The following is a 13702-nucleotide window of genomic DNA, read 5'->3' as shown; positions in this document are numbered from 1 at the left end:
TCTGTCCATTGTTTCTGAGACGGGCCTCCAGATTTCCCCCACACATTATTTTTTCAAGATTTTATTTATTTGAGAAAGAGAGAGCGAGCACGAGTGGGGTGGGAGGAGCGGCAGAGGGACAGGGAGAAGCAGACTCCCAGCTGAGCAGAGACCCTGACACGGGGCTCGATCCCAGGACCCCAGATCATGACCTGAGCCAAAGGCAGATGCTGAGCTTAACCGACTAAGCCACCCGGGGAGCCCTCTCCACACATTGTTTTGGTAAAGTTCTTTCATTGATTTGGGGGGATAGAAATATAAAAGGTTCCCGTGTAAATATTGCTGGAAAGAAAATTGAGAGATCCATATTAAAACCCAGAAGTGTTTTTTTAAGCTCTTACTTATTTGAGAGACAGAGAGCGCGAGAGCACAAGCGGGGGGACGGGGAGAGGGAAAAACAAGCTTCCCTCTGAGCATGGGGCCCAACGTGGGCTGCGTCCCAGGACCCTGGGATCGTGACCTGAGCCGAAGGCAGATGATTAACCTACTGAGCCACCCAGGCACCCCCAAACCAAGAAGTTTTCAATGTCAGAAATGTTACCCTTGTAGGTGTCCGTAGGCCGTGCCAGGGCTCGGTTCAGGTTTTGACGAGGCAATATCTAGGGTTTGGAAGACCATCCAAACAACTGTACACCTGGGAAAAGGTGAATATTTTTTATTTTGCAGAAATCATAGCAAAATCCAGTAACATGATGCCAGACCGTTTATGCAGGATATAATCACCAATACCAAATGCTGTTACTCATTATTTAGAGAATAAACTACAAAACTGAATACTTAGAATTATGGTAAATGGGATGCATATGATGGTTTTCACTGAAGTGGGTAGTCACCAACTCCGCTCCATCTTCGACCGCACAGGAGGGCTGCATGGCCTGGTCCCTCTGTGGTCAGCTGACACCATGTGACCGGCGTTGGCTAATGAGGTGTGAGAGGAAGTGGCACCTGCATCTTCACGCCAGAGCACGTGATTGCCAGAGGTCTCTTTCCCTCAGCCAGGAAGACCAGAAATATTCCAGATAATGGTCATTTCATCAGCGAGGATCCTGAAATGAAGATGGCAGTGTCAGCCAGTTCACTTATTATGACTGAGAATAAATTTACAAAAAGGAAACGAGAAACAACTCAAGTATCCGTTGACAGATGAATGGATACACAAAATTGGGTATGCACACACAGGGACTATCATTCAGCCTTTAAACAATGAAATTCTGACATATGTCACAATTTGAAAGAACCGTAAAGTCATTGTGGTCAATGTGAAGTAATCCAGACTCGAGAAAACAAACACTGCATGATTCCCCTCGTATGAGTACCTGGAGTAGTCACATAGGTAGGGACAGAATGTAGGACCGTGACCACCAGGGCCTGGCGGTGGGGCGGGGCATGGGGAGTTATGGCTTAAGGGGTCCAGAATTTCACTGTGGGATGATAAAAAAGTTCGGGAGATGAACAGTGGCAATGGCTGTACAAGAATGTGAACGAGGGCAGCTCGGGGGGCTCGGCGGTTTAGCACCTGCCTTCGGCCCAGGGCATGATCCTGGAGACCCGGGATCGAGTCCCACGTCGGGCTCCCTGCATGGAGCCTGCTTCTTCCTCTGCTTGTGTCTCTGCCTCTCTCTCTGTGTCTCTCATGAATAAATAAATAAAATCTTTAAAAAAAATGAATGAATTCAATGCCACTGATCCATACACTTTAAAATGGTTAAGATGGTAAATTTTGTGTTTTACACATTTTTAAAAATTTTTTTTACATTTTATTTTTTTTAAAGATTTTATTTATTTATTCATGAGAGAGAGAGAGAGAGGCAGAGACACAGGCAGAGGGAGAAGCAGGCTCCATACAGGGAGCCTGATGTGGGACTCAATCCTGGATCCCAGGATCATGCCCTGGGCCAAAGGCAGGTGCTCAACCGCTGAGCCACCCCGGCGTCCCTAAATTTTTTTTTAAGTTTTATTCGTTTATGTAATCTCTATGCTCAATCTGGGGCTTGAACTCATGACCCCAGGACCAAGAGTTGCATGCTCCTTCCACTGAGCCAGCCAAGAGCTCCTGAAAAAAAATTTTTTTTTTAAATTATCAAATAGAAATTCTGGAGTTAGTTAGTATAATCACTGAGATAAAAAATTCACTCTAGGGGCTCAACATTAAATTTGAGCAGAGAAAAGAATTATTGAAGTTGAAGATGCATCAATTGAGATTATCTCATCTTAGAAACAGAAACAGAAATTAAGAAATGTACAGCACTTCAGAGATCTGACGTGTACCCAATGTGCAGTGACTTATTCAAAGTGCTAAAAGAAAAAAAGACAACCGAGAATTCTATATCCAGCAAAACCATTCTTCAAAAATGAAGAAAAACCTAAGACATTCTTAGTAATAATAAAGAAAAGCTGGGAGAGTTTGTTGTTAGTGGACCCGACCTACAGGGAATACTGCAGGGAGTCCTTCAGGCTGAAATGGAGGGGCACTAGACAATCACTGAGTTTCACATGAAGAAATTCAAAGCCCCAGTAAAGAAGAGTGCAAAGATAAATAGAAGACACAGTGTAAGCGTAGTTATTGTTTGTAACTGCCCTTTTTTCCTCCTGACCTAAAGGACAACTACACGAGCAATATAAATCTAAGTTGGAGCTCACACAATATATAGAATGGTAATTTGTGACAATAACAGCAAAAATGGTGGAATTGAGCTATATAGGAGCAGTGCTTTAGAATGCTACCGAAGGGTGGTTGGTAATAATCCAAATTAGATAGTTATCAATTACAATGATAATGATAATCCGCAGGGGTGACCACTCAGAAAATAGCTGTTTTAAAAAAGGAAAGACCTGGAGTGGATATTAATATCAGACAAAACAATATTTAAGACAAAAGTTATTACTAGAGTCAAAGAAAGACATCTATGAAATGATAAAAGTGTCAATCCCTCAGGGTGTCTGGAGGGGCTCACCATCTGACTCTTGATCTCAGCTCAGGTCTCAAGCTCAGGGTCATGAGTTCAAGCCCTCCATTGGGCTCCAGGCTGAACGTGGAGACTTAAAAAAAAAAAAAAGGTGTCCATCCAGAAGACATGACATTTATAAACATATACGCACCCAACAACGGAGACTCAAAATACGTGAAGCAAAACCTGACAAAATTAAAGAAGAAACTGATAATTCGACAATAATAGTTGGAAGTGTCAATACCCAAATTTTGTAATACATAGAACAATTAGATGGAAGACCAGCAAAGAGAAGACCCAAACAACAGTATAAGCCAAGTAGATCTAAAGGACATAATAGAACATCCCACCCAACAACGAAAGTACGCATAATCTTCTCAAGTGTATGTGAAACTTTCTCCAGGGCAGATCATAGGTTAGGCTATAAAATAGGTCTCAATACATTTAAAAAGATTGAAATCATGCAAAAGATATTCTCTGACCAAAATAGAATGAAAGTACAAATCAAGGGAAAACAAGAAATTTGGAACTCTCACACATCTGTGGAAATTAAACAGCACACTCCTAAAATACTAATGGTCAAAGAGGAAATTCCAAGGGAAATTAGAAAGTACATTGAAATGACTAAAAACAAAACCACAACATACCAAAGCTATGGGAAGCGGTAAAAGCAGTGCTCAGAGAAATTTATATCTTTAAACACCTATACTGAAAAGATCAAACAACTCAAATTAATAACTAACCTTTCAGCTTAAGAAACTAGAAAAGAAGAGTAAACTAAATCCAAACCCAAAGCAAGCAGAAAGATGGGAATAATAAGGATGAGAGCAGAAACAGGAAAAAGGAAAACAGTAGGAGGGCAGCCCGGGTGACTCAGAGGTTTAGCCACCCCTTCAGCCCAGAGCCTGATCCTGGGGATCCGGGAGCGAGTCCCACATCGGGCTCCCTGCATGGAGCCTCCTTCTCCCTCTGCCTGTGTCTCTGCCTCTCTGTCTGTGTCTCTCATGAATAAATAACTAAAATCTTTAAAAAATAATAAAATAAAATTAAATTAAATTAAAAAAAAAAACCTCCTACAAATCAATGGTATGGTTCTGGTATAAGGACAGACATACAGATCAGTGGAAAATAAGTGAGGCTTGATCAATTAATTTTGGACAAGAATGTGAAGATCATTCAGTGGGAAACAATAATCTTTTAACAAATGGAGCTAGGACAGCTGGAAGTCCACATGCCAAAGAATGAGCTGGACGCCCACCATATGTTATACACAGAAATTGACTCAAGATGGACCAAACACCTAAATTAAGAGCCAACCATTGAACTTTTAGAAGAAACATAGAAGTAAATTTTGGTTACCTTAAATTAAGAATTTTTTCTTACTGGGGCACCCGAGTGGCTCAGCCAGATAAATGTCCGACTCTTGGTTTCCATTCAGGTCATGTGTGATCCTGGGGTGGTGAGATCGAGCCCTGTGTCTGGCTCTGAGCTTAGCCCAGAGTCTGCTTGAGATCCTCTCTCCCTCCTGCTCCCGGCTTGCATGTGCACTCTCTGTTCCTCTAAAATAAATAAATAAAATCTTAAAAAAAAAAAAACAACAATTTCTTACAAAGACACCAAATGCATAAGTAACCAGAAATGTTAGACGTCATCAAAACTAAAACTTCCTGCGCCTAAAGGTCACCATCTAGAAAGCAAGAAGACAATGCACATAACGGGAGAAAACATTTGGAAATCACTAACTGATAGGGGACTTGTATTTAGAATCCATAAAAGGCACTTATGACTCAACAGTACAAAAGAAACTTTTAATTTAAAAATTTTTAAATTTTATTTAATTTTTTTATTTATTCATGAGAGACACAGAGAGAGAGGCAGTGACACAGGCAGAGGGAGAAGCAGGCTCCACGCAGGGAGCCCGATGCAGGACTCGATCCTGGGACCCCAGGATGACATCCTGGGTGGAAGGCAGGCGCTAAACCACTGGGCCACCCGGGCGTCCCAAAAGAAAACTTTTTTTTTTTTTTTTTTGTCCTCCAAAAGAAAACTTTTTAAATAAGCAAAGGATTTGAGTGGACATTTTCCAAAGGAGATCTACAAACGCCTAAGAAACACGTGGAAAGATGCTCAAAGTCATTAGTCAGGAGGGAAAGGCAAGTCAAAACCACAGTGGGATAGGACTTGACCTTCAGAGAATGGCCAAAATTTAAAAAGAAACAAACAAGCAGGAAATAGCAAGTGTTGAAACTGGAATCTTCACGCTGGTGGGACCTGGTGGGAACTGGTGGGAACTGGCGGGAAGGTGAAATGGCCCGGCCGCTTTGGAGAGTGGGGTGCGGGCAGGTCCCGCAGCTCCACTCCCCGCGGCTAGGAAGGAATTTTAAGAGAATTGAAAACCAGTGTCCAGGGCGCCGGGGGTGGCTCCGTGGTAGAGCCTGTCTGCCTTGGGCTCAGGGCGTGACCCCAGGGTCCTGGGATCGAGTCCCGTGTCGGGTTCCCCACAGGGGCCCGCTTCTCCCTCTGCCTGGGTATCCACCTCTCTGTATGTGTCTCATGAATAAACAGATAAAATCTATTAATCAATCAATCAATTAATTGCTAATTAATTAATTAATTAATAGCGGTCCTTGCAGGGAGCCTGGGCAACTCCGTGGGTTGACCATCCTACTCTTGGTTTTGGCTCAGGTCATGATCTTGGGCTTATGAGATCGAGCCCCACATCGGGGTCGGGGCCCTGCAGAGTCTGCTTGAGACTCCCCCTTGCCCTCTGCCCCTCCCCTGCCCGCACTGGCTCGCAGCACACGCGCGTGCTCTCTCTCTCAAAAATAAATCTTAAAAAAAATGGAAAGATTGACCCTGCAGACAACGTGCTGCTGGATCTTGTTTGTGCTTTTTTCAAATCCAATCCAAGAGTCTCTTCTGACCGGCGAGGCCAGCGCGCGCCCACCCGCCACTGACTGCGCATCTTCTGTTTCCTGCGCTTTGTGTTTGTTCCTTTCCTCCCCCCTTGTCTGTTGCCCACAGCACGAATCTAATTTTCTTCGTTGATCTTAAAAAGAACCGTCTTTGTATTTCTGTTCTCATCTTCGCTGCTCTCTGAGTCAGTCGTGTCCCTCGTCCTTCTCTCTGTCCCCTCTGCCGCGCCGCCGGCCTCTCCCAGCCCCACGGCCAGGTGGGGTCGCTGGCCTTGTCCCTGGGCTCCTGGGGCCACAATGTCTCCTTTATTGTGGGCCCGACACCCCACTCCCCCACCCTCGGTCCATTTGTTTTTTTTCTTATTTCCTTCTTCCTGTTAGCTCCAAAGGGCTCCCGGGAGGGCTGCGCCCCAGAGCATTGTTGTTGTTATGATAATGGGGAGCCAGGGAGGGGGGGAGCCAGGGAGGCGCAAATCCCAGCCCCCCAGGCGTGAAGAGAGCGCTCCCTTGTCTGGCCCCGGCCCTGTCACAGGCTCCCCCCGCCCCCCCACGGTTGTAGAATCTCCCTCTTGTCTCCGGACTGTTTGGTCCCACTGTTTTCCCCTCGGACTGTTTGGTCCCACTGTTTTCCCCTCCTGCTTTCCCGGTCTCTCCCTGACCCGGCCCTTGGTCCTCCACTCCGGGAAACTGAGTCCCATCGCTGCTTCAGACGCCCGGCAGGGCTTGTTCAGGCGGCGTCCGGGACCCCCTGCACCCGACGTCAGCCTCCGCCCCCGCGGCACTGGGTTCCCTTCTGTGGTTCCGTCTCCTTTTCCTGCCCAGCTGCCAGCAGGGCCCCCGGTGGCCCCTGCCGTCAGGGCAGCGGAGGGACCAGGCCAGGGCGCAGTGGGCCGGAGCCTGAGGAGCTGCCCTGCACTGGCCACCCGCCCCCGCACCCCCACCGGGTGTCCGGGGGCCCTCGGGAGGGCTGTCGGTAGCCCAGGCTCCCCTTCCTGCTTCAGGAGCTCCTCCGGGGCTGGCTCGGAAGGAGGGGCCCGCAGCCCACCGCGTGGGGGCACACACGGGTGACAGGAGGGCAGCTCTGGGCGGAGGGCTGGAAGGGTGCAGGGCTGTCGGCGGGGGGTCCGAGAGCGTGAATGTGGGGCCAGAGGGAACAGGGAGTCTGAGGCCGTGGGGCCCACTAGGGTCCCCATGGTTGTGTCATCAGCCCTAAGCCCCAGAACCAAAGCACACGGCAGCACTTAGGGTCGCCCCAGGTCGGCATCCAACCCCCCCCAGGCCCCCGCCCAGCCGCTCAGGGCGCTCAGCCTCCCTGTAGGAGGGTGTCCCCGACTCCCCTGAGTCCTCTGCCCCCACCCCCGGGCGTATAACAGGGAGATGCCCAGGCCTCAGGCTACGGGTGGGCACGGGCCCAAAGTAACATCATGCTCGGGCGTAGAGCTCCAGGTGGGCACAGGTGGGGCTAAGGGACGGGGTGGCGCAGGAGGGGCCGGGGGCACCTGTCGCCAAGCAACGCACACCGGAGCTTAAAACGACAGAAGCTCCTGCTCCTCCCAGGCCCGGAGGCCAAAGGTCCAAGCTCGGGGCAGATGGGGCGGCCCCTCCCGGAGGCTCGGGGCGTCCCAGGCCTTGCTCCGGCTGCTGGAGGAGCCATCACCCTGGGCGCCCCGGGCTGGGGTGCCCGACTGTCTCCACCGCCGCCGCCACCGGGCCTCTCCTTGCGTCTCTGTCCCAGCGGGACGCCCGTCCTCCCTGTGGAGGGCTCGGCCTACCGCCCCGGGGCCTCACTGCACCCAGCCAGGCCGGCTGCCGGGGGCCTGCTCCCAACCGCGCTCGGCCTGAGCTCCTGGGGCTTAGGATTCCAACATATCTGCGGGAGGGAGGGGGGACAGTTCAACTTATCATCACCAACAAGTGACAAGAGTTTCGCCCCCACAAGCCTGGCTGGTCAGCCCTAATGAAGAGCACATTTGTGGGTCCCTCTGCTTTTTAAATACAAACAGAACTATGGACCTCCTCCCTGCAGTGTCCACATCCCAGTCCCTTCACCTGTGAATGAAAAACACAGACTCTGCAGACGTAAGCGGATTAAGGATCTTGTGATGAGACCTTCCTGGGTTATCCAGGCGAGCCTTACATCCAATGACAAATGTCACTGTAAGAGACACACACGGGTGAAAAGAGGCCACGTGGACGTGGCCACAAGCCAGGGGCAGCAGGAGCCCCAGCGGCTAGAAGAGGCGGGAAGCATCTTCCCCAGAACCCCCGAGGGAGCATGGCCCCGACGCCCTGATTTCAGCGTCCGGTCCCCAGACTGTGGGAGGGGAAACTTCTGTGTTTCAGGTCCCGTGTGTGTGGTCGTGGTCACGGGGGCCCAGGGCACAGGCAGCTCCGTGTCCTACACAAGCAGGAGCATTCTGTGACCCCCGGGCCTCCCTTACCTTGCAGGGCCCGCATCTGGCGCGGCTCCTCGGGGTGCCCCGCGTGGCCCCTCCTTCCCACAGCTGCACCCCGTCTGCCGCGGGGCATGGATTGCGGCTCCCCAGGCGCGTGGGGCCGTGTGTCCTGCCCCCGCCAGCCAGGGGGTGCTGGGCCGCCCTCACCCCGCCTCTCTTTAGGAGCACGGAGGTGTCTTCAGGGAAAGGCCCGGACTCAGCAGGGACCACCACGGAGCGCACTTGGCATTAGGTCAGTACTGCCACGTGGGCGCTCACGGGACAGACCCAGCTGCAGGGGCATCTCCTTTGGCCCCGCGGCCCCCCTTCTTCCCGCTCAGGACGGCCCATCGTCTGCCGTGCCCCACCTGGAAGACCCAGGGGCCCCGCGTGGCCGGGATGCTGGAGGCCTGCTGCGTCGTGGGAGCTGGAGAACAAATCCAGGGAGGAGGGGGCCCCAGGGAGAAGGGGGCTGGACACGGCCCTAAGAGGTGGGAGGCGGGGTCAGCAGGCCCCTCCACCGCAGCCGCGGCCACGGCAGCCTGCGCACGTGCCCACCTCGAACCATGCCCTCCAGATCGGGCCCAGGGCTCGGCCGGCAGCCCAGGCTCGGAGTGGGTGCCGAGGGCGAGGTCCGGGTGGGGAGCGGGGAGAGCCTAGACACGCACCTCCCGCTCTCCCCAGTGGAACCTGGGGCAGGTCGCTTGGCCCAGGTGCCTCCAACCGGATTGGATTCATTGACTAGTTCAGGGTTACTGGTGCACCCACTGTGCGCCTGGCATGGGGATGAGCCCTGGGGACCCGGGGGTTTCTGACGGGAGGGAGATCGACTTTAACTCGGACGCTGCCGAAGAGAGGGGGTCCTCGCCGGGAGGGCGGGGGGGCCGAACCGTGGCATCCGCTGCCCGAGCTGTCCCGAGGCCGTAACTGGCTCTCCTCCGCCCACACCCTACGCTCCCGCCTCCCAGTCGAGGTGCTGGACTTGCGTGTGCGTGAGGGCCCGGATGCCCGGCAGCGTCCTAGCGGACCCTGGGCCTCACACACGCCTCAGCCCCTCGGAGGCAGCGACGCAGCCTCCTGGCGAGTCTCGTCAGCCGCTCCGGACACTGCTGGTCCATCGGCATGTGGAGCCCAAAGGAACCAGGGGCGCCCAGGGGGCTAGGTTCAGGGGAACCCCAAGCTGTGTCGCCGGGAGGGAGCAGGCCTCCCCGGATCCAGGCCCCCCGGACCTGCAGCGCACGATGGGAGGCGCTGACTCACCCCCACAGGGGCCCCTGGGGCCTGCTTGCACCCTTCACGCCCAGACCCACAGAGCTCACCTGTGCGCAGAGCGGTTATGGGCTCCAGACCTACACCGAGCTCTGAGGACGGCGCAGCCTCGCAGGTGTAGCTCCAACCACCTTCCGGCTGCCGGGCGGGGCCGTACGGAGGACGACTGCGGGTCCCGTGGCTCCCGCCCGCTGTGTCACCTCCGTCGCCATGAAGTGACTGGTTCGGGATTGTCTTATGCAAAATCCTATGTAGGCAAATCCCTGTGGCTCTGAGGCCTGGGAGCGCGTTCCCTAGCCATGGAGAAAGAGGACCGCGAGCCCCGACATTGTTGTGGCACGATGACAAGGCCATTATATGTCACGACAGGGCGGCTCACACGGCTGCCCTTGTCTCAGCCCGGCCACGGGACCCCACGGTCTGGCGGTGCACGGAGCATCACGCGAGGATGTCCTGGTCGGGGGCCAGGGGACCCTGGGACGCTCTGTGTAGGCTCCGCCCAATCCCGAGAGTGGAGACGGATGGATGGACGAAGGAAACGGGGAAGCCCCCTCCGCCGGAACAGCACGCAGGGGCTGGGGCAGAGCTGGGCAGGGCCTGGCGCGACTTTAGCTAATTCAGGCCGCGAGGAGCCCCCGCGGGCCGGGCCACCAGGGCGTCTGCTGCCCCGCCGTCGGATTTCCGTTGGATTTTCTTGGCAGCGGGTCAGCAGCTCAGAGTGCCTCGCTCCCGCTGCCCTCTGCTCTCTGAGGCCACCCGAGGGTAACGGGGTCGTCCGGCCAGGGGTGCATCAGACCCCAACACGGGTCTGCGAATGCAGCTGCTCCTCCTGCAATTTCCGTCTGTGCCCCCCCAGACTCGGGCTCAGACGTGGCACGAGGCCCATGGGAGGCTGGGAGGGGATCTGTCCTCTGAGCCGCCACCACTGCCCTGCTCTGACGTGGACTGAGGCTGGTCACGCCTGCCCGGGCCGCCCGGAGGTCACTGGCCACCTCCTCCCTCCCGTCTGACCTTGACTCCAGCAACAGCCGCAGCCCCTTTCCCCGTGAGGCCCGGTCACTCGGAGCCGCTCCCTCCCCACCTCCGGGCCGCAGGACCCCGTGTGCCCCCCTCTGTGGGCAGGAAGCCAGGCCGCCCCAAGCAGCCCCAAGAGGCCACAGACTGGGAGGTTTAGAGTAACGAGGGTCCGAGGGTCCGTGCTGTCCAGTCCCGGAGGGAGAAGTCCCCTCTGAGCCTCCCCGCTGAGTCCGCCCTGCACCCCCAACTTTGGGCGCTGGGCTGCCGCCCCTCGGGTCCAACCTGGGGCTGCTCCGCGTCAAGCCCTGCCTCTGTCACCGCGCGACGCCCTCCCCGCCTGCCTGCACACGTCGTGCTCACGCGGCTCTCTCATGTGGACACCAGCCACGCTGGATGAGGGCCACCCGAATGACCTCATCTTAACTTGGTTACATCACCTGCAAAAACCCTATTTCCAAGTAAGGTCAGATTCCCAGGTGCCAGGTGAGGGTTTGGTTTCAACATATCTTTTTTGGAGACACAGTTCAACCCGTAAGAGCTGGTGACCCAATGACAGCCAATGCGATTTTTTTAGGATTTGTGGGAGTGGCAAACGGGATGAGGTGCTAGGGCTGCGCCTATGCCGCAGATGACCTAAGAAGGTAACCAAATAACAGAAGCGGGAGTCAGGGAAGGGGTGAGAACCAGCAGGATGGCCCTGCCTGATGGCCTGGGCCAAGCCCCCGCCCCCCAAGGCTCGCCTGCCTCCCTTCTGCTGCCTGTGAACCTTCTGGGAAAGTTCCCTCACTGGTGACCCCAACAATCTCCACTGATGAGAAATCAGTGCGAGGAGTGGACTCGAAGGGCTGCGGCCCCCAATGACGTGGGGTGGGGGGCACGGACGCCACCCCCGCTCAGGGACGTTGGTGACACACTCGGCCCCGGGAGGACGTAGGACGTAGAAACAAGAGCCCCCACCCCGGCCTGAGCCGCGAAGGACTCTGCGGGGCTCAGGGGGCAGGCGGCGCCCAGCTGGCGGGTCTCTTCCTCGCTCTTCCCTTAACCCAGCTGAGGTGGGCTCGCGGCGCCGGGGGCAAGTCTAGGGCCTTCCTGCCCTCCGCGGGGCCACAGGGCCTCCGCCTGGACCTGCCACGTGGCCGCTGTTCCCCGGCACTCGGTGCAGGTCCCTCGGGTGCCAGGATCCCCCGGACTCTGGGCTTCTCTGTCACAGAGACACATGCACTGCTAAGTGACAAACTGTGACTCTTGCCCCGCGTCTTCTCCTGGGAAGTGCTTGCATCTTGCAAAGAAAAGCCGCTTCTCGTTTGAACTCACGCCTCCTGCCCGTGGGGACAGGGACGGAGGTGGGAAATGAGTGTTCGCCTGAGGCGTTCTTGGGGACAGCCCCTGCCTCCAGGCCTTGGAGCCCCCCCAGCCCCCCCAGGAGCCTCCGGGGGTCCCTGTTGGCGGCCCCTCCCTGACCCCTCCTGGCCATCCTAGCTCCCCACCCCAAACCCTGGAGGACTCAGGCGCTCGGCCACTAGCCCCCCTCCCTCCAGGCCGGCTCCTGCACGTGGGCTCCGGCCAGGCCCCCCCCCCCCCCCCCCCCCCCGCTGCCTGCCACGCCCCCTCGGGCTCAGCACCTGGCCCAGGTGGGGAGCTGGACGCTTGGCGAGGCGGGGCCCCCGCAAGTGGTACCCGGGGAGCAGCGCAGGACGTCTTGGGAGAGGACGCGGCCGTGGCTTCAGCAAACCAATTTCTGCTGTGCGTGCAGACAGCCCAGAGGTCAGGGCGGCTCCTCGCGGCTGTGTGACCGTCGCTCAGTGTGGGACGAGGGCCACGTGGCCGACGCGGAGTCCCGCTGCGTGGCTGTGACTGTCCCTGCCCGGGAGGAGCCGGGCTCAGCCCCAGACCCCGGCCCAGGTACCCCTGGGAAAGGCCGAAGGCCACCCCACATCTGCTCTAAGGCATCCCAGGCCCCGGCCTCCACATCCTCAGACACAGGCCTTTGGCCAGCTCTGCAGGGGTGCAAAGAGAAGTCTGACCCAGCCCTGTTTGGGGTGGGGAGCCAAACCCACAGACCGGGCTTCAGGAGCCGGGGCGCCCACTGCCCCCTCCCTACAGGAAGCCTGAGGAAGAGTGGGGAGAAGCGGGCAGGGGCCCGGAGGCCAGATGGGGCGCTGGTCCAGAAACTCCTTGGGCACGGAGAGGACACCCCAGCCCCTGGGTGGGCACAGGGGGATATCTGTGTGCCCAGGCTCCCTCCGGGGTCCACACACAAGGTGCTCTCCGGGCTGAGGGTGGAGGCGAAGAGCAGAGTTCGAAGCGCAGGGTGGGCCACGCCGTGGTGTGGGACGGGTGAGCCCCATCCACCCATGCTGTCTGCAGCCTGCCCTGGCCTGTCTGCCCGCCCACCCCACCCAACATTTTCCGATGGAAAGTTCCCAGGGCAACAGCGGCACAAACCCCACGAGGAGGACGGGCCCGGGCAAGGGCCAGTCTGAGTGGTTCCAGGCTGTGGGGTGGGAGGGCCTGGGGGGGGGCTATGCTGTCAGGTAGTTGAGGGGGCCAGCCCATGCCTCCAGGCTCCCCTAAAGGCTGGGATTGGCCTGCTTGGCAGGCTGGATCTCTGGGTGCCCCTCCGCAGGCAGGGTCCGGACTCACATGGTGGTGGACACGGGAGGTCCTTGGCTTGTCTGGGGGGCGTAGTGTCCGCTCTTTGGTAGCAGCCACAGCATACGGAGGAATGAATAAATGACTGGGCCCACGCGGTTGCCTCCGTGACCCCAGACAGAACACATGTTAGAAAACCAGGAGCTGGTGGTAGGGACCTGGGAGCGCACCCTCTGAGGGGGTCGCCCCTGTGGAAGGGCCTGGGCGAAGGGCCTTCCAGGCTGGAGGAGGCACCGGCTCCTTCCAAGCTGGTTGGGGAAGGGTGTGACCAAGGTGTGGGGTTCCTGGAAGCGAGAGCCACCAGTGGGGAGTGCCATGTCGGGAAGCCCTGGCTGGGGGGAGGCGGGTGACCAGGCCCCAAAGGAGGGAGAGGCCAGTGCGGGCCATGGGGCAGTGGGAGGAGGTGCAGCCCAGCGGGCTCCGACAC

At 56.5% G+C, this 13702-nt stretch overlaps 1 long non-coding RNA gene across 1 annotated transcript; it reads right to left on the bottom strand.

Annotated features, from left to right (window-relative positions):
• Positions 1-955: 955 nt before the first annotated feature.
• Positions 956-4488, bottom strand: LOC140597445 (uncharacterized). The gene is made up of 3 exons (XR_011999264.1): positions 4347-4488; positions 2994-3078; positions 956-1085 (listed from the first exon to the last, which is right to left on the bottom strand). It is a non-coding gene; the product is annotated as an uncharacterized lncRNA (long non-coding RNA).
• Positions 4489-13702: the final 9214 nt, after the last annotated feature.

This window comes from Vulpes vulpes, unplaced genomic scaffold (assembly GCF_048418805.1).
Source record: "Vulpes vulpes isolate BD-2025 unplaced genomic scaffold, VulVul3 u000000671, whole genome shotgun sequence".
NCBI lineage: Eukaryota > Metazoa > Chordata > Mammalia > Carnivora > Canidae > Vulpes > Vulpes vulpes.
The sequence above is the reverse complement of the archived record's forward strand: the minus strand, read 5'-3'. Positions and strand labels throughout refer to the sequence as shown.